Source organism: Ornithorhynchus anatinus, chromosome 13 (genome assembly GCF_004115215.2).
Source record: "Ornithorhynchus anatinus isolate Pmale09 chromosome 13, mOrnAna1.pri.v4, whole genome shotgun sequence".
NCBI lineage: Eukaryota > Metazoa > Chordata > Mammalia > Monotremata > Ornithorhynchidae > Ornithorhynchus > Ornithorhynchus anatinus.
This window is the reverse complement of record NC_041740.1, coordinates 34,286,801-34,307,862: the sequence shown is the minus strand read 5'-3', so window position 1 is coordinate 34,307,862 and position 21,062 is coordinate 34,286,801. Positions and strand designations below refer to the sequence as shown.

Here is a 21,062-nt window from a genome sequence, read left to right as displayed (position 1 = left end):
AAACAGAAAGTAGTCGAAATATAACAGGATGCATTACCTGAGTACATAATTGAATATGCAAATAAAAATATGCATCTGTTCATGAATGAAAGGAATCTCCAATCTAGAAAGGTGATCCAGAGAAATCTGCCTCAATATAGTTTGGCCTGGTCCACACTGGTGGGAGTTCTCTGATTCTACTTATACCTTAAAGAGCATCAATGAAATCTGATTCACACATGAAATTTTTGTACTGTTTCTATTTTGCCATAGTTCAGCATAGAGAAGCTCAGCTGGTACACATGGGGCATTCTGGCCTCCTGTTGGCTCAGAGACCCACCTTGTGGAAAATTATTTTCAGGGCTATATTCATTCTGCAGTACTTCCTTCCAACTAAACTCTGGGAACTAAGCTGGGGTCACTCAGAAGGCAGAGAGTATGGGAACAGGAAATGGGAGTGTGGAAAAGTCTGAAATGCTTTCTATCCTTCAGGCATCTGTGCTGACATCAGAATTCCTGGGGCAAACTGGAAAAACATGAACCCTAATCCAAATAAACTAGGACTCTGTCTTCTACCTATGGTATGTTACTTTTCATCTGTATTTACAGAACACCAATTTGGAGTACTACACTAAAGCAGCATGGCCTAGTGGCAAGAGCACAAGTTTGGGAGTCAGAAGACATGGGTTCCAATCCTGACAAGTGGTGGAGTCCACTTGTCTGCTGTGTGACTTAGGGCAAGTCATTTCACTTCTCTGTGCCTCAGTTACCTCATCTGCAAAATGGGGACAAGACTGTGACCCCCATATGGGAAAGGAACTGAATCCAACCTGATTACCTTGCATTTATTCCAGTGCTTAGAACTGTGCTTGGCACATAGCATTTAACAAATACCATTATTATTATTATTATTATTATTATTATACTATATGGTAGTTTCTAGTCCTGCTGAAGTAAGAAGGACCTGGGTTCTAATCCCAGTTTGGCCACCTGTCTGCTATGTGACCTTGGACAAGCCACTTCACTTTTCTGAGCCTCAGTTACCTCTTTTGTAAAATGGGGATTAAGACTGGAGCTCCTTGTGGGACAGGGACTGTATCTAACCCGATTTGTTTATATCTACCTCAGTGCTTATTACAGTGCCAAAATCAGTAAGCACTTAAGAAATGCCACAGTTATTATTATTATTGTTATTAAGAGGGTTAGCCCCACTCATTCTTGGGCCCTGGTTCACAGTCAAGGATTCAAGTCGATCTTTACCACACCAGAATGTTACTATTAAAATCCTTTTAATCTTATGCTTGCCTCACATGTTCTAACTTTCTGTTTAGTGCTCTTCTAAACTGAACAAAGGACTTGAGATTTATCCTTTCCATCCTCATGCTCTAGAGCAGTAGCCAGCTGTATCTGAGTATATAATCAGTGAGTGACACATATGTGCTTGTTGTAGTCAATTAACTCAATCACTGGGGCCTGGGTTGTTCTAGGGTTATGGGAGAGAGAGATGAGTTGGCTTGTGAGAGGATATCTCCCAGTTCTTAGTGTCAGAGTGGCAACTTAAGCTCTTACCAAGAATCCGGGGTTTAAATATCCAAAAAGGTGGTGCTTCTTTTGCATAGAAATAGAAGAGAAACCTTTCTTGGCTCCCAGAGGGTTTGCTTGAAGAGCTTTCTAAAAAAAGGTGAGTAATAATAAGAGTAACAATTATGGTGCTTGTTAAGTGCTTACTTTGTGCCAAGCACTGTATTAAGCTCTGGGGTAGATACAAGCAAATGTGGCTGTCTTCTAGAAAAGATGAGTGATAATAATAATAATGGTATTTAAGTGCTTACTATGTGCCCGGTACTCTATTAAGTACTGGGGTAGATACAAGCAAATCAGAGTACTGAAGCACTCTGAAAATTGATCAGTGGTGTTCAGTTGCTATCCCCGCTAGACTGTAAGTTTATTAGGGTCAGACAACATGTCCACTAATTCTGGTGTATTGTACTCTCCCAAGTGTTTTGTACAGTGCTCTGCACATAGCACTCAATAAATATGTGCAGTGTACTGTACTAAATGCTGGGAGAGCACAATAAAACAGGTGGCAGACACATTCCCTGCCCACAGTGAATTTACAGTCTAAAGGAAATGTCTGTTTTACCCTAGCTCATTTTTGTTTTGCATGCACTTAATTCCTTGGCCCAGGGCCCTTGTTTTAGAAGTCTGAAAGAACCTTTTAAACAAATACTGCTCCTAGGACAGTAAGGATTTTCCTCTCCCTGTTCCAAGGAGAAGGAGTGGTTTTGCATTCTGTCTCATCTGTCCATTGAACATTTTGCTGAGTGAAAGTGTGGTATACCTTAAGGCATTAACAGGCAAAACCCTAATTTGGAAAGGTAGATTAATTTATCAAAGTAACAAATCCAGCAGAAGTTTTTATGCTAGAGTCTTTGGACTGTAGAGAGGCAGCAAGATATTCCTGAGGGATGGCCACATATGTATGAAAAATGTATTCAACCACAGGCAAGACACCAAAGCAGTACTAAAGAGGTGTAACTGTCAGTTATCAAATCACTCAATCAGCAGGGGGTGGATTTCTCTTACAAAAGTGGGAGGTGAGGAGGAGAGAGGCACGGCACAAATGAGAAAAGAAATTCTCAGGAAAGGGAATTATCAAAATTATGATCACCCTTTTTTTTCCCCTGGTACATAGGAAAACAGGAGAGAAGGCTGTTTGTTCGGGTTTGGCAGTAGTTAACCATTTTACTTTTTACAATAGCTAAGTCCCTAGGGATAACTAAACTTTTTTTCCCCAGGACTCAGGGGAATGAAACTCTAGCTCTATCTACCCAAACAACAAGCAAGAGAAAGGAATCAATTATCTGGTGGATATGAGTTCCTTAACACGAGGGCATTGTCAAAATGTGGTCTCAAATTGGAATGTTCTGTGGTTTGGAGAGGCGTTTCCATGTATAAAATCGCAGGATGGGCCAGATGTCATCAGATTCCCAGCCTATGGGCCAAATAATATTATACTGATGGAAACACCTCTGCTATATTTGCAGGGCCCTTGGCAAACCCAAAGATTATACAACAAAACTCTCCCATTACAGTTCCAAAGGAGAGGAGGGTCTAAATTGTCTGTCTTTGTGTGCCTTCTGTTTCACGCATGATTTACCATGTGGCAATGTGGTAAACCTCTAAGCTGAGCAGAAATACACAAAGCTGAATTAGGTGGTTGTATTTACTTATTGTAACAACTGCCTATTAGCAAGTGTACAAAGTGTTAAATGAGCATGCAATTGACAATAAATGCTGCACAGACTGATTTCTCCATGCTTCTTTCAATTTCCATTTAAAGGTCACCCTTAATTGCTAGTTTTTCTCCTCTAGTAGATTCCCTGGTACCACCCCACATCTTTCACCGAACCCTAGAGGAAAGTATTAATGTTTGACGGTGATCAAAGAAGTCATCTTTATTAATAATAATTATGGTACTTGTTAAGCACTTACCTTGTGCCAGGCACTGTGCTAAGTGCTGGGGTAGATACAAGAAAATTGAGGTGGACACAGTCACTGTCTCACATGGGGTGCTCAGTCTCAATGCCCATTTTACAGATGAGGTAACTGAAGCACAGAGAAGTGACTTGTCCAAGTTCGACAGCAGACAAGTGACAGATCTAGGATTAGAACCATGACTTTCTGACTCCTAGGACCATACGCTATCCACTGTCATGCTCTTTCCAATCTGGCATCACAAAAATGATATGGGGAAGGTTTGTAATAGAGCTTGGAGAGCTTTTGACCTCTATTTTGGGCTGCTTGGGAGAGCCTTTGACATTTACCAAGGGGCCGCTTGGGGTAATAGGTCATTTGCTACTTACACCCTCGTGTGAGTGAACAGGTTTATGGCAATCAATTAGTAGGCTGCCTCACAGAGCTCAAGTCAGCCTGCAGAAGGGCACTTGGCCAAATGTAGCAGTCTGGAAACTGTTTGGGATTCGACAGTGCATGATCGAGTCTGGATTGGTTATAAGAGCTTCAGAAGCATTCTCCGGATTAGTCGTATCGATCAATCAGTGGTATTTGAGTATCTACTGTGTGTACTAAGCCTGTGGGAGCATACTCTACTGAGAAGCAGCTTGGCTCAGAGAAAAGAGGCCGGGCTTGGGAGTCAGAGGTCATGGGTTCGAATCCCAGCTCTGCCACTTGTCAGCTGTGTGACTGGGCAAGTCACTTAACTTGTCTGTGCCTCAGTTACCTCATTTGTAAAATGGGGATGAAGATTGTGACCCTCGTGGGACAACCTGATTACCCTGTATCTACCCCAGTGCTTAGAACAGTGCTCTGAACATAGTAAGCACTTAACAAATACCAACATTATTATTATTATTATACTCTAGAAGCAAAAGACACTGTCCTTGCCTAAAGAAGTCTAATGGCAGAGTTGGCAATATAATGAAATGTCTAGTTTTTTCTGTTCCCATGGTTTGTAAGGTCCTTGCGGGCAGGGATTGTATCTACGAACTATAGTGTATTGTACAATCCCAAACACTTAGTTGAGCACCTGGTAAGCACTCAATTCCGTGGATTGATGGCCTTTCAACTGGGCTTGGGATCCTAAGCTGAGTAGAGGCTGAATGTTGCTTGTAGGGAGGGAATGGGTCTACCAACTCTGTTGTGATGTCCTCTCCCAAATATTTAGTACAGTGCTGTGCCCTCAGATGCCCTTGATTGATAAGCCTCATTTGCACTTAAGGCAGATGCTAGGTCTCTGCAACTTGGCATTGTTTGGGCAACAGAACTGTGCCATCTGCATCTTCCTGATCAACCTGTTCATGGGTATTTTTGAAAAAACTCAATTTCATTTAGCCAAACTGGAATGTATTCAGATTCCTACATTTTGAAGCTGGCCCATTTGAGGGGATGGTTTCCAGTTTGATTTACATAGGTTCTAGTTCACTGTGAATGTTTCATTTACAAAGAATAGCAACAACTAATAACACAGATTTTTCTCCCCAGCCCCAGAGTTATTAGGAGTGCCTGGCTTAAAATGTCTCTCTACTTGCATTTACAAAATATTTCAGGAAAGAAAACCTTGCTTCAGTTAAGGCTTTTTTCTAAGTCATTGCCCAGTCCTTTGTACAACATGGCATGGGTGGGTTTTATTGCATTTAATGCTGTGGCAAAGTATAGTAATTAACACCTCGGTGTAATTTACCACTGGTTCATTAAAGCTGATTGCCTAACTACCTGGGAAGTTAACATGGTTTCTTTAGTACTCGACCTAACTCATTTCTGTTGCTCTCTGACAGTCAACAGAGTTGAAAATAGAAAAATCAGAAAGACTCTTGAGAGTGATAGAAACCCTTGAAAGGGTGAAGACTAAAGGAAAAAAATATAAACCTTGACTGCCATCATCTCTTTGCTGCTTTGGTTTTTGTGATGTTTGCTCCGTAGCGATTAGGGTCGCTGGATTCTGATTTGAATGTATTAGCTTAATCTGGCTTTCATTTGACTTTTTTTCTCACATTTTTCATTCCTAATGAAGGCACATTGACTCAGTTATTTCTTGATGAAAATCTGTGGGGATTTTTTTATGCCAAGTACATTTAAAATAGCCCATACTCTGTTATTTGACCCAGTGCTTCTTTTAAGTTACGCAAAAATACTTGAATTAACTGAATTTCAAGGGTCCGGTGAAGACAGGGAAGAAAAGAAATGCAAAAACATATCAAGTCATCAAAGGTATAGTTACACCATTTATCTTGGTTTAGCCACTGGAAAAGAGTAATATCTCCGTGGTTTTTGTCAGCCAGCATTAAGGAAGTATAAATATTGTGCCTTCTTATTAAAGAACTGATATAGGAAATGCCATTGTCTACTTTTTTTTAATGGTATTTAAGTGCTCACTATGTGCCAGGCACTGTACTAAGTTTTGGGGTAGATACAAACTAATCAAGTTGGGTACAGTTCCTGTCCCACATTGGGCTCCCAGTCTTAATCCCCATTTTACAGATGAGATAACTGAGGCACAGAGAAGTGATTTGCCCAAGGTCACACAGCAGACAAGTTACAGAGTTGGGATTAGAACCCAGGTCCTTCTGACTCCCTGATCTGTGCTGTCTTCACTGAGTCATGCCGTTTGGTCCTGATATAACTGCCAATCATGGAGGTAACATTTCTGAAATTGTGCTTAAGGTAAAAATGCCAAGGACCAGGGAGTCTGTATGAAATTGTTTGACGTCATAAAGAACAAACAAATGTTTACTCAGGATGCATGCATCTATGTGGTCACTCGGAACCTCAAGAGGAAATATAAAACAGCTAATCTCCATTATTTTCCAAATTTCATAAGATGTTTATGATAGAAATTGAAAGTTAACTGTTAGATTTTGCAGAGTGACTCCTGCCCAACTCAGAGACATGGTTCAAATAAACTCCCTGTGGACACTGAATGTATCTACCAACTCTGTTTTATTGTATTCTCCCAAGTATTTGATACAGTGCTCTGCAGAGTGTTCAATATATACCATTGATGATTATTTTACCACTACAATCTTACATGATAACATTATATAATAATACCCAGGCAGAAACCAGAGAAATTGATAAACCTAGCCTGGGTTTTTCTCTTCTGGGTGATTTCTTGCTCCATTTCAAGCGTCCATAAATATTACAAAAATTGAGGAAGGGTGAGCTTTTAATTAAGCCTTTCACACCTCAGAGGGTCTTTGCTCTTATCAAGCCCTGTCTGCTAGCTGTTCTGCTCTGCATTACTTTACCAAAGTGCTCTTGTCATCCCTCCCTCCACTCTTCTCCCCCCACCCCCCTCTTCCACCTCCCACGATTCCCCATTGGACCAGATAAAAATGGCCAGGGACTGCAGCCACCTTGAATAACCCTAATTAGCCTTAAGTGAGGGTCTCCCCACTTTCCAGGGTAAGTCTCATTACTTACTCTATAAAGGAAAGAGATCACCAAGGGAGGAAAAACTGCCTAAGATCTTGTTCACCTCAATAAACACTAACATTTTCACACAGTCCTAGAAAAAGAAATGAAAGAAACAACCCCAGCCAGAAAAGCAGCTTCCTGTCATGGGCTGTGTCATATCAATTAAAATCAAATTAAATTTCATGAAAACGACTCGTCAAAGAAAAATAAATCCTTTCCCCTAATGATTTTCGGTTGTCAGGGCTAGCGAGACCCAGACAGCAGACAGCATGGTCCCAGCATGCTTTCTGCCTTTTTTTTGTTTGCACACTAGCTGTCAGTTCTAGCCCTGCAGGTAGTAGAACCCAGCAGGAAGGAGGGGCGGGACACAACGATGCAGCTTGAATTGACAGCAAATTTAAATTACTGAGCCTTTAAAAAAAAATTTTTCTACTCTGCGACAAACTGAAAAGATTCCAGCACGCTAATTTAACAATCCGGCTTTTTCTTTTCCTTCTTCTTCTTCTTCTTTTCTTTCTTCTTCTTTTTCTTCTTTTTTCTTCTTCGTCGTCTTCTTCTTCTTCTCCTTTTTTTTTGTCTCCCTGCTTCCAGGATAATTAAAAGAGAAACCTGTAAAGGCAACGTTCCTGCAAGCAAGTTGGTGCTGTAACGTGCTGGTAAGATGAATTTAATTTTTTTCCCCATCTTTTCTTTCCTTTTTTTTTTTGTTTAAAAAAAAGCTGAAAGCTTTGTCTGTCGAATGCAGTCATAAGTGTGGCTTCCCTGCCGGGAGGGGTTAGCATGTAATGAAAAGGTGTAATTGCCTGATATGTGACCTTCGCTTCTTACTTATAATGGGTAATAACAGCATTCATGTCTATCCTGATGATGCCTGCTCTCTGGAAAGTGACTACTCGCCCAGTTGAAACAGGGCTAAGATTGTCGCACTATGACAATGAGGAGTTGATTGTTTTTGGTTGAGTTTCCGTGTCGTGTCAGGCTGTTTGAGTTTTTCAAAAGTTGCCTCTGACCATGGTGTTGTGGCTTTTTATAGGTTCGTAATGTAAAAAGAGCTGGACTGTTCTGCTCATCCTCAGACAGGAAGTGCAGTGAAGATGGGGAAACTTTTTTTTTTTTTTTTAACACATCGTATCTAGTTCTATTTCCAGAGTCGAGATAGAGAATCGGACCTCATCTGGTGTTGACTCAGGTTACTGTAATCCATTCAATCTATAGGTATATATGTATATATATATACATCAAAAAAGAAATTGCAATGGAAACAGAGTGAAGTTTATTTGGGGGAAACTTTTACACGGACTCCAGTTGTGGCACTGAAAAATATTAAATTTCAAACTTCTTCCAGAGTTGTGCCCAGCTGTTCTTGAAACGTCTGTCTGTTTAGCTGGAGATTGATGCGACCAGGACTAAGCTTACCACGTTTTTGTTTCTCTTTAGGATGTATTAGTTGATGCTATTAAATATGGTCCCTCACATCATTTTCTTTCTTTGATCAATACATTTGTAGCATACCCATAATTTATTCAAGGAAGTAAGAATACTGCAGCATTCCTCCCTTCCTTAACAATTCACGGTTTAAGTTCCACACATTTGTGCTAAACTTTTCCTTTGCTTTAGCCTGGAAGAGGCTGAAGCACTTTAAAACCTGAGTAAACAAGATGTAAGCCATATGAATGTACAAATGCCAACTTTTGCTAATTTGAAACTTGAATGCGTTTGTAGTCAGAGGAACTTTTTTGGTGGTGGGGAGTCTCCTGAGACTTGTTTGCTTTTCAACTTAAAGAAGGTCGCCTGCCAATGTAATGAGAAAATTTGAGCCGTTCTGGTCAGAGAGCGAAACAGTTGTATGGCAATTAAAATTAGAAATCATTTTCTCCGAATAGTTGTCTTAATTTTCTTTTTTTACAAAGCTTAAAGTCTGTAGAAAATATTAACATTTGGTTTTGTCACCTATGTCTCTGTACTCTAATTATTGTCACTTCTACATTGAGCATTTCTCCCACTCCCCCTTGGGCCTTCCTTTCGACCCAAGATCTCTAGAAATGTCTATAAAGACCTTAAGTCAGAAAGTGTCAATCGTTAGAACAATTTCTGCCTATTACAAGTGGAAAAAAATGCTGCAAATTTAATGTTTCTTTTTTCAGAAATCTGTTTTTATCCACCAAGAACTGTCTATTAGGAGTATTTCTGTTATAATTGGAATAAATTGTTGGCTGGTGACATACAACTCTGCAGCTACTTGCTGCAAAAGCAGCAACTGTAAATAGCCACTTAGGTATCGCGGTTTAGGTCATGTTTCCTATTTTTAAAAAAACAAAACATTAAAGCTTGAAAAGTCTGTGTCCTTCCCTTTGCCATCCATATGTAGGGGGTAAAGCCCCAAGACTTTGAAGTTGCATAAATCTTGTTTTTTGAGCCACATTTTTTGCAAACTTGTTGCAGTGACATCTCCCTTTATAGAGGAAAAATTATCTCTAAATCCTTGAATGTCTTCTATTTTCCATCCTAGACAACAAGACTAGTAGGCAAAAAGCACAACCTTTCAGGTTACAATTGTTAACAAGATTCTAGGCTAGAAATCCTATTACAAGTGAAGAACTGCTATCATCCCTTGCAAAACATAATATAAAATTATGGGTTTCGCTGTAGGATTCTGTCATTTGAACTAGTAATCAGTCCATAATTCTGTAGATGGCAGCAGTTAGAATACTTTTTTACATTAATAAAATATTAAGCAACAGAAAATTCTTCAGTTGAGCCCCACCCCGTCCATCTTCCTGACAGACGTAAGAATGGGGTGTATCTCAAGCTCGTGATAACTAAACAAGTGTCGGACATGCATTCTTTGGGTTTGAATAACAGGAATATTGTTCTATTTGGTGAGAGGAAGTTGGACTTTTCGACTTTTGTTGAGCTGTTAAGAGCTTGTTGCCTGAAAAGAAATAAAGTGATCCAGATTAATTTTCCCCTTCAGGCTGGGGGATGAGTGGATGCTACCCTGTGTCCTCTAGTCCAAGGAAGAAAGAGCCTCCCCTTTCGCCCTGAGCAGATTCTCAGGACATGAAGCCTGCGATTCCTTTGAGCTTCAGGTGGCTGTAGCCTCTAGCTACATTTTCTACCTTGCAGTTCTCTGGCTGTTGACCCAGCTCCCTGCCCCCACATCTCTCCACACCTGAAGCAAATCTGTAGGCCAGAGCAGGGGCACTGAAGGCTTGGGAGTAAAACCTGGAGAATGCTGGGGAATGAGGGGGTGCATTCTTCATGTTTTGCCTCAGGCTGGGCTCAGTCTGGGAGTCCTCCATGGCCCAAATTTCACAGAGGTACAGTTATGTTCAAAGATGCTCTCCAGCCAAGCAGAAGGGGTAACTTCCCTGAGTAATTCCTGTCTGGGTTGTGCAGAAGTGTCCTTCTTGGCTTTCTATCAATTTTCTCTCCCTATTCCTGTTGTTGGTTCCAACTTGCCCCCGCAACTTATTGTCTGTCTGCAAGTTGTCTGCTTGGTCAGTAAAAGGGAAGAGATCTGATCTTTTACTTAGCAGTAGATTTGTTAGGCACTTACGGTGTGCCAAGCATTGGAATAAATACAAAATTCAAGCCTCTGTCGCATAGGGGGTTCACCATCGCAAAGGAAGGGGAAACTTTAAAGATGAGGAAAGGGAGATAGAGGGAAATGAAGTGACTTGCTCAAGGTCCAAAGCAGACAAGTGACGGAGCTGAAATTAGAACCCAGGTCCTCTGACTCCTAGGTCTGTACTCTTCCCACTAGACCGCAGTCTTTTTAAATTCCCTTAGCACAGTGCTCAGGAAATGATGATGAAGATGATAATCCAGGGGTGGTATGGCTGCAGAGGGCATGTCCAAGGATTTACAGGAGGAGTAGAATGCATTTCTCTGTTCTCAGCATAACATTTTGTTCTTGTATTAGATCCACTTGAAGGTATAATGGAAGTATAACCGATGGACCATAAAGGTGGCAATTCTGCTATCTGCATGGCTGTTTCTGCTCCACTATCCTCCAGTAACTTATCAGTCTAGCTCAAGGAATCATATTTGAACTAGGTAACGGTGTAGTGCACTGCTGCCCAAGAAGTGAGTTTTTTATTAGCAGCAGCAAGGCCTTCCTTAGACCGAGGGAATGTGATTCATTGTACCCATGGAGGCCTTGAGTTAGCTGGAAATTCTTGAACGGGAAAATTATGGGGTTGGTTGGCCAAATGGCAAGAACATGAGGTTGAAAGTCAGGCCTGAATTCTAAACGTGGTTCTGCCATTTGTCTGCTGTGTAACCTGGGGTAAATCACTTAACTTCTCTGGGCCTCAGTTCCCTCATCTATATAATGGGGATAAAATATCCATTCTCCCTCCCTCTTAGACTATGAGCTTCTCATGGGACAGGATAGAGTAGATTGTATTAATGCTTAGCACAGTGATTGGTACATAGCAAGTGCTTAATATATGCTATTACTACTATGTTTCTGATCTCCAGGCACTGTACCTATAGGGGAATTTAGTGAAGTTCATTATGACTTTCTGTGGGGCTGGAGGCGGAGTGAATAAAGGGTGGAAATCCAAGTGCAAGAGCGATGCACAATGGTGTGGGAGAAGAGGAAATGAGGGCTTAGTCAGGGAAGATCTACTTGACCAGCTCCTTGCTTTAGCAAGAACAAAACTGGTAGTGACAAAGTATGAATTGCTCTTTAAAAAAGCATTAGCACTCTAATCCATTCTAATGTACAAGTTCTCAATCTCTTTTCTCAGGCTTATCTGTCCATCTTGAAGGGAGACTCTATCATTTATCTAGCTTATCTGCTCTGCAAGTGTTCTTGTCAGAGTTTGGCTTAGGTAGCTCTCCTGCAAAATGGATAAGCAGCCACCTGGATTGGTTGAGCATTTGTGTGTAGGACAGCTGAACTAGAAAAAAGAGGGGAGGAGAAAGGTTTTAAGGATGCAGAAGAGCAGATGATATACCACTGCAGTTTCAGAAGAGATGGTAAGGGAGATAAGCATTGCCTGTTGGCAAAGAGCACAGGTCTGAGAATCAGAGGAGCTGCATTCTAATCCTAGTTCTGCCAGTTACCTGCTCTATGACCTTAGTTAAGTCACTTCACTTCTCTGGGCCTCAGTTACCTCTGTAAAAATGGGGATTAAAACTGGGAGCCCCAAGTGGAACATGGAAAGTGTCCAACCTGATTACTTTGTATCTACTTCAGTGCTTAGAACAATGCCTGGCACATAGTAAGCACTTATATACCAAAAAAAAAAAAAGAGGCTTTGTCACTCCATTCCAACCTACTCCCGCTTCAAACTTGAAACTTTGAAGTACTTTTTTGGAGAGCACAGGCAAAGCATAGCAACTTCTGTTCTCCTGAGTGGTCCTCTGGAAGGAAACATAATGGGAAGCCTGCCCTGTTTTCTGCTGGACCAGTGATCAGCCCTACAGGGTAAGAATTGGGCAGTGCTTTTAAGCTTAATTATTGTAAAACTGAAAACAATTTGGAATTAGGTAACTGTCCCCTGGGAGTTCTTGGGCTGGAGATAGTTAACAGGTTAGTTCTTTGAGCCTTCTTTTCCAACATGAGCTAAATGGCTCTCTTTTTGCAACCATAAGTGGGCATTCCAGAGACAACAAAACCTCAGCACTCCTTGGCAGTCTGAAAACAGCAGTGGGTAGTTAAGTTGAGCAGAAACAGGTGCCCAAGTGACTCAGAAGCGATGGTGTCCAAAATAAAAAGCAACTGTCAACAGCAAAAGTAAATCAACTGAACGACTCAGATCTGAGTTCTACTGAGAAAGAAGGGGGAGAAAATGTCCAATCATATGCAAAGTTGAAAGGAACAGCTTACCCTATCTGAATTGGTCCAGAAAGGTGATTTAGGATTACCTATTTAAGAAAAGATAAGTTGAATCCATCTGACAGGTTTCTAAAACAAAAGTCTCTCTAGGAGAACCATGTCTGGACCATACAGATTTAGGAGGCAGGGGAATTGACTTCGAGGAGTTGTCATAAATCTATGTGTATATATATCTTGACAGTGATTTGTGTTTGTCAAGAAGGGTGTTGATCGGGAACAAGCAGGAAGGAGAGAGTACGTGCTCACCCAACCACAGTACACAAAATCAAGGCAATAAATGCACCCTGGGTGCTAGGCTTTCTCTGTGAAATACTTGACTCCACTGGGGGCAGGTGATGAGTGCACACCGAGGGTATTTATCTTATATCCACCCCAGTGCTTAGCACATTGCTTGGCAAATACCATGATCTTCGCAAACACCACTTATTGTGATTAGGAGTAGTCAGAGTAGTATTACTAGGTGGGCTCAAGTCAGCTTGTTTTTTACAGTTTACTTCCTGATAATATGTCCTGAAAATGTGGCTTTTTTCAAAATATATAGGTGTATCTCCTCTAACACTCCACCTCCAAACATTAACACTAGCTCACCTAATCTCTAATACATTTGAATTCCTCCACTCCCCAAAATAAATCTCATGAAGCTTACTCTCCTGTCCCTTTCAACTTATTATGTCATTTTCAAGCTCATGCAAAAAAAATAGAAATGCCAGAATTCCATTATAGGCATCCCTGCCATACACATCTCGCCAGCAAGATACTCTTTGACTTCCCCAAACAGTTACCTTTCTTCCCTCCGTCTGAATGGGGATTATGTGCTGAATTCTGTAAATTGCCTTTGTCAGCGGGTGAATGAAGGCCCAGATGAAAAGTACTGTTCTGGGGACCTTAGTGCTACTTTGCTCTCAATCGCTTTAAACTCTCCCACCCACCACAAGCCCAAGATGTTAGGTTGTTTTTATTTATTGAAGGTTTCGACTCCAGTTCTACTTTGCCATCATAAAGCATATTACGTGTTTGGACCATCCGATTTGCACCCTTTGGGATTCAGGCCTTCTCGAGCAAATGTACCCCAAATTCCTCTTTCAGAAGAAAGTAACTTCTGCTTCTTTACAGAGAGCAGAAGGGAGCGTTTAATGGGATTGACATTTTCCTTTAAGGTGCCTGATGTAGTTTGGAGCATTGCTTCAGAATCCTATTGAGCGAGAGACTTGGTTATGGGCAAATGACTCTCCATGGACTTTGCCCAAATCTGAAAAGAGAGCTGTGTGAAAGTTAGGAAATGCCAGAATCTTAAAAGAAAAAAAGTTCGTGAAGGTTGGCCTCGGATAAAGTTGAGATGAAAATGCCATGAGACAGTTCTAAATGCATTATGAAACAGCAGCTGGGTTCGTTTTCCTTGAATTTCCACAGCTCGGTTACCCATCTCCTACTAATTCCTCTCAGACTTTCCATCCCATTTATCAACAGTGGCATTTCTTGAATGTTTATTGAGTGCAGAGCACTGTACTAAGCACTTGGGAGAGTACAGTAAAACAGGGTTGGTTTGTTTCCAAATGGTTTTCTCTTTCCTCTAAACAAAAGAGTGGGTTAAAGGCAAAGCAGGGTGGGAACCTGACCCCGACAGCCAATCAGGAGACATTGTCTTCTCTGTGGTAGACGCGTTTTGAAGCCAAAGGGGAACTGGGTCTGGAGTTGATGCTTCCACCCACAACCATTAGCCCTAGTTATGCATGGAATGTTTGCTGTCATTAAATTCTAAGTGCTGTGGCATTAAATACTGAAAATGGATTAATTAAATGGAATTACATGGATTAAATAGATTAATTACCAAAAAAAGTTCCAAAAGGAAGGTACTCTCCCAGACTCCAATTCTACAGGGATAGTAACTCTGGAGGACTACACACCTCCCCCTCTCCCTGCAGATTTAGGTGACTGGGGAGGCTATTTCCATGCTTACTTGCTTTTCTACCTTCTCTTCTCTGTTATATTGTGTTGTACTCTCCCAAGCGCATAGTGTGCTGGATAATAAATGCAACTGATAGTACTGAGTTAAACAAATACCATTATTATTATTTGGGATTTGTTTAAAAGAAGACAGAGGTGGGGTGGTTTACCCTATACAACTCTGGAAGACTCTTGGTTTCAGCTGCAGCAGGTATTTTTTTTTTGGTATTTGAGCACTTTACTCTGTGTCAAACACTGCTAAGTGCTGGGGTAGGTACAAGTTAGTTTGGACACAGTCCCTATCCTACATGGAGCTCTCAACCTAAGTACTAATGGAGCATGCACACAATCAATCATCAACTGCATTTATTGAGCACTGTACTAGGACCTGGGGAGCTTGTCGCGCCCTCCCCCTTAAAAATCTCCAGTGGTTTCCTATCAACCTCCATATCAAACAGAAATGCCTCACTATTGGCTTCAAAGCTCTCCATCACCTTGTCCCTTCTTACCTCACCCACCTTCTCTCCTTCTACATTCCAGCCCACATACTCTGCTCCTCTGGTGCTAAGCTCACTGCTCCTTAATCTCGCCTGTCCAGCCATCGACCCCTAGCCCATGTCCTATCTCTGGCCTCGAACGCCATCCCTCCTCAAATCCTCCAAACAATACTCTTCCCACCTTCAAAGCCCTAGTGAAGGCTCACCTCCAAGAGGCCTTCCCAGACTAAGGCCCCCTTTTCCTCCACTCCACCTCCCTTCCGCATCACCTCGACTCACTCCCTTTGCTCGTCCCCCCCTCTCCCAGCCCCACAGCACTTATGAATGTATGTATAGGCCTATAATTCTATTTATATTGATTCCCGTTTACTTGTCTTGATGTCTGTCTTCCTCCTCCTATACTGGAAGCCTGGTGTGGGCAGGGGTTGTCTCTATTGCTGAACTGTACTTTCCAAGTGCTTAGTACAGTGCTCTGCACACAGTAAGCACTCAATAAATATGATTGAATGAATGAGAGTACATTATAACGATATAGCAGACACATTCCCTACCCACAAGAAGCTCAAAGTCTTGAGAGGAAGACAGGCATTGATATAAATAAATTACGGATAAGTACATAAGTGCTGTGAGGCTGGGAGGGAGGATAAATAAAGGGAGCAAGTTAGGGTGACACAGAAATGAGTGGAAGAAAAGGAAAAGAGAACTTAAGGAAGGCCTCTTTGAGGAGATGTGCCTTCAATAAGGCTTCGAAATGAGGAAAAATTGTCATTGTGAAGAGGGAGGGCAATCCAGGCCAGAGGCAGATGTCGGCAGTGAGATGAATGTGATTGAGATACAGTAAGTAGGTTGGCATTAGGGGACTGAAGTGTGTGGGCTGGGTTGTAGTAGGAGAGCAGCAAGGTAAGGTAGGAGGGGGGCAAGGAGATTGAGTGTTTTAAAATTGTTGGTAAGGAGTCTGATGCGGAGGTAGATGGGCAACCACTGGAGTTTCTTGAGTGGGGAAACATGGACTGAATGTTTTTGTGGAAAAATGATGTAAGCAGCAGAGTGAATTATGGACTGGAATAGGGAGAGACAGGAGGAAGGGAGGTCAGCAAGGAAGCTGATAAAGTAAGCAAGGTAGGATAGGATAAGTGCCGGGATTAATGCGGTAACAGTTTAGATGGAGAGGAAAGGGCAGATTTTAGCAGTGTTGTGGAGGTTGAACCGACAAGGCTTAGTAATACATTGAACATGTGCATTGAGAGGAGTAAAGGATAATGTCAAGATTACAGGTTTATGAGACAGGAGAGATAGTGGTGCTGTCCACAGAGATGAGAAAGTCAAGGGCAGCATTTGAGTGGGAAGGTAAGGAGTCTGTGATGTGTTTGAGGTGATAGCAGGATATCCAAGTAATAATCACAATTATGGTATTTAAACATTTAAGTTACAGGCACTGTTCTAAGTAATGGGGTGTATACAAGCAAATCAGGTTGGACACAGTCCCTGTCTTGTGTGGGGCTCACAGTTTCAATGCCTATTTTACAGATGAGGTAACTGAGGCACAGATAGTGAAGTGACATGCCAAAGGTCACAGAGAAGACAAGTGGCAGATCTTGATTAGAACTCATGACCTTCTGACTTCCAGGCCTGGGCTCTATCCACCCATGCCATGCTGCTTCTCTTGAAGACAGGACAAGTTTTGAGACTGTGGAGAGATATCAAGGCTGGAAATGTAGAAGGAAGAATCATCTGCATAAGATGTGGTAGCTGAAGCCATGTGAGTGAATGGGTATAGCTGGAGGGGACCCAGAACCGATTCTTGAGGGACACACGCAGTTAGGGGGTGGGAGGCAGCTCATGAAAGAAACTGAGAGTGAGAGGTCAGGGAGATAGGATAATCAGGAGAGACCATTGTCAGTGAAGCTGAGATTGGAAAATGTTTTCAGGAGAAAGGGGATGGTTGACAGTGTCGAAGGCAGCTGAGAAGTCAGAGGATTAGGATGGAATAAAGGCCATTGGATTTTGCAAGAAGGAGATCATTGGTGAACTTTGAGAGGGTAGTTTATGTGGAGTGACGGGGATGGAAAGAGTTAAGGAGAGAATCGGAGGAGAGGAATTTGAGACAGCTGATGTAGACAACTTGTTCAAGGAGTTTGGACAGGAAAGGTAGAAGGGAGATTTGGCAATAACTGGAGGGAGCCAAGGGATCAAAGGAGGGTTTTTTTTAGGATAGGGGAGACATGGACAAGTTTGAAAGCAGTGAAGAAAAAACCACTGGAAAGCCAACAGTGAAGATGGTGGTTAAGGTGGGAAGAAGGGAGGGGGAAAGGGTTTTGATAAGGTGTGAAGGGATTGGGTTGGAAGAACAGGTGGAGGGGGTGGATTTTGAGAGAAGGCAGGAGATCTCCTTTTTAGATGCTGCTGGGAAAGATGGGAGACTTGAATAGACAGGAGAATGGAGGGACTGTGGAGGGGCAAGGGAAAGTTTAGGGAGATCACATCCAATTCTCATTCTCATACACCGCTCCCTCTCCATCCCCAAAAACTAGGGCCCTACTGAAACGGAAGAGCTCCTATCCCCATTATCTGCTAATATGCCAATAAATTTAAAACATATTAGACTCAACATGAAATCAATATCCTTCCTCAGTTAACAAAACCTTTATGGGGAAGACTTTATTTCTTTTTGGTTTTAATTGTAAAATGTTGACTTCTGATTCTATGGTAAGGGAAAAATCATGCAACTGTTAAGCTTTATTTTGCCTTTAATAACTCTCAAGTAATTATTCACCAGTAGAATTCCTTCCTTCTGCGGCTTACAAAGTAATATTAAATTAAGACTCATTGCAGAGGAAAGAGGTCCAATTTGGAGAAAAATTATTCCTGGCCAAGCAGTAATTTGAATAGAACCAGGTTTTGTGTTTCAAGCTAATAATGTTAAGTATCCTTCTCCTACCTTTCTAAAATGGCTGTGGATGCTGTGAGCTAGAGAGTTTATTAGCAGGTGCACAATGTTGGCTTACCTCACAGGTGGTGTTTTTAACAAAATGTCTGCCTCTAGATTACTGCTCCTCCAATGTCAACCTACTCTCTGTACCTCCATCTCATCTGTCTCGCTGCTCACCTCTCACCTACATTCTGCTTTTTGCTTAGAATTACCTCTCGTTATTTCAAACAGATCCCCACTCTTCCCACCTTCAAAACCTTATTAAAATCACATCTCCTCCAAGAGGCCTTCCCCAACTAGGCCCTCATTTCCTTTTTTCCAATTCCCTTCTGTGTTGCCCTCACACTTGGATTAGAACCCTTTATTCACCCTTCAGCCCCACAGCTCTATGTGCGTATCCATAATTTATATTAATCACTCTCCCTTTTCAGACTGGAAGCTCACTGTGGGCAGGAATGTTTCTACCAACTCTGTTAAATTGTACTTTCCTAAGCGCTTAACGCAGTGCTCTGTATATGTTAAGCACTCAAATACTATTGATGATTGATAAGGCTCATGAGGCAAAAGGTACCCATAGTACAATGTTTGGCACATATTAAGTGTTTTACAAATATTTTTGTTACTATTTTGGCTTGGCTCTTACCCATGATATGGTGTGGAAGATGTCTGACAGGTGACAAATCTGTTTAAAAACTCTACTTAAAAGGACAAGAGGGTTTTAGAACTCATTAATGGTGAGTATATTTCTTGTGCCCTCAAATGAGCAACAGATGATGTTTTGGGGGAAGTGGTCAATAATTCAAAGGTCAATCCTAAATGCATTGTTTTGTGGTGTTGTTTTTTATTTTGCACTTTAGCCAACATGACTTTTCTTGGAGGGCATTTGGAAAAAAAATTTGCTCCATCAGGAATCCATTTTATTAGAAAAATTAATTTTATTTTTTCTTCCTGCTCCCCAATCTCTTGAGAGAGGAAAGGGGGTTAAAAAAAGCCACATTTCCTGGATGGATAGTGAAATGAGGCTGCTTGATTGTTTCACTGTTCTGTTTATAATCAAATTCTCCTCTTTATGTGAATCAGCACAGAGCAGAGGCTGAAATTCCAGAATATTTATTTGGTGGACTAACAGCAGTTCAAATGCTTGAGTTGCTCCAATGCTAGGGAGAAAGGGGTTTTAAGCCAAAGGCTAGATCTTTCCAGGCATTTTAATTGTTCTTACTACAAATGTGAATCTGACTCACCAAATAATCCAAGTTTGTATTCTAAATACTTTCCCTCTCAAATTTTCCTGATTTTTTTTTTTCAGGGGAGTTGGGTTGGAAATCTCTTCAGTGAGCAGAATTTCATAACCAGTTAGAGAGTATACTCACTTCAAAACAATATTCTATCAGTTCATTCTTCTCTCCTGATCATTATTTGTGCATCTTAATGACCATTCTTCCCCCATTTTCCACAGGTGAAGTCCCTAAGGCTTCTAAAGTACCAGATGAAACCTCATCATGAGTGCTAATATAGTATTCCTAATACCAACACATGGCATTTATGCAGGCAAGTTGGCTATATAGCAGGTTACTTAAATCATCAATCAATGGTATTTATTGAGAATTCACTGTGTGCAGAGTGCTGTACTAAATGCTTGGGAGAATACAACAGAATTGGTAGATATGTTCCCTGTCCTCAAAGAGCTTAGAGTCTAGGGGGAGCTCAGAGAGGAAAGGGCTCTTCTGCTATTTCAGCCTTCTGTGATCTGGAACCAGTCAAAGAAAACACAATCAATGGTATTTATTGAATGCTTCCTCTGTCCAGTGCACTAAACTAAGCACTTGGGAAAGTACATAATAGAGTTGGTAAACACATTCCCTGCCCACAAGGACCTTACAGTCTAGAAGGTGAGACAGATACTAATATAAAATAAATTACAGATATGTACTACATAAGAGCCATGGTGCTGAGGGTGAGGGTCATGAAAGGTACAAATTCAAGTGCCAGGGTGATGCCAGAGGGTGACGGAACAGTGGAAATAAGGACTTAATCGGGAAAGCCCTCTTGGATATTTGATTTTAATAAGGTTTTGAAGTAGGGGAGAATGGTGGTCTGTCAGATGAGAAGGGGAAGGAGTTCCAGGCCAGAAACAGCACACGGGTGAGAGGTCAGTCACCAGATAGACCAGTTTAAGATACAGTGAGTAGATTGTCATTATAGTAGCCAGGTGAGTGTGCTGGATTATAGCAGGAAATCATCACGGTGAGATAGAAGGGGAAAATCTTCAACTTGGCTAGTGGGGCCACCAGTGACTGACCAAACCTGAAATTCCCTTCAGATGCTAATGTGAAATCTGGGCATCCAGCAGGTCCCTTCTCATAGAAGATAGGGGCTGTGCGGACACTATAATATGCATAAATCCACAGTACTACAGGAAGCAACAACCACATTCATAGTGTATTAACTTCTAACCATTGCTGACTGAACTTTTCAGCCCTCCTCTGAGTAGGACAGCCTCTGATAAGTATCAGAAAAAAACCTCTAGACATTCCTGTGCTGAGTTCTCACCCCCCTACCCATTTTTATTTAAAGATAACTATTGAAAATATCAAAAATAGCAGCATGCATTCACCTTGTGAGATTGACCGACATTTATCATTTTGTCCATCCTCGATGATATTTCAGTTTTTGACTTGGAACTGGCAAGACATTTGTCCTCCGCTTCATAGTACTGAAAGTAATAATAATGATGGTATTTCTTAAGCGCTTACTATGTGCAGAGCACTGTTCTAAGCACTGGGGTAGAGACAGGGTAATCAGATTGTCCCACGTGGCGCTTACATTTTTAAATCCCCATTTTTACAGATGAGGTAACTGAGGCACTGAGAAGTTAAGTGACTTGCCCAAGGTCACACAGCAGACAAGTGGCGGACCTGGGATTAGA

General features: G+C 41.5%; 1 long non-coding RNA gene across 2 annotated transcripts in view; it reads left to right on the top strand.

The window, feature by feature from the left end:
- Positions 1 to 1,451: 1,451 nt before the first annotated feature.
- Positions 1,452 to 21,062, top strand: part of LOC103165379 — a 36,973-nt gene continuing 17,362 nt past the window's right edge. Inside the window, exons 1-2 of one of the 2 annotated variants that reach the window (XR_484536.3) lie at positions 1,452 to 1,660; positions 7,507 to 7,571. This is a non-coding gene — a long non-coding RNA (uncharacterized LOC103165379). Of the gene's footprint in view, positions 1,661 to 7,038; positions 7,572 to 21,062 lie in introns of those variants that run through there. The other variant, XR_005660722.1, reaches the window with a different exon arrangement.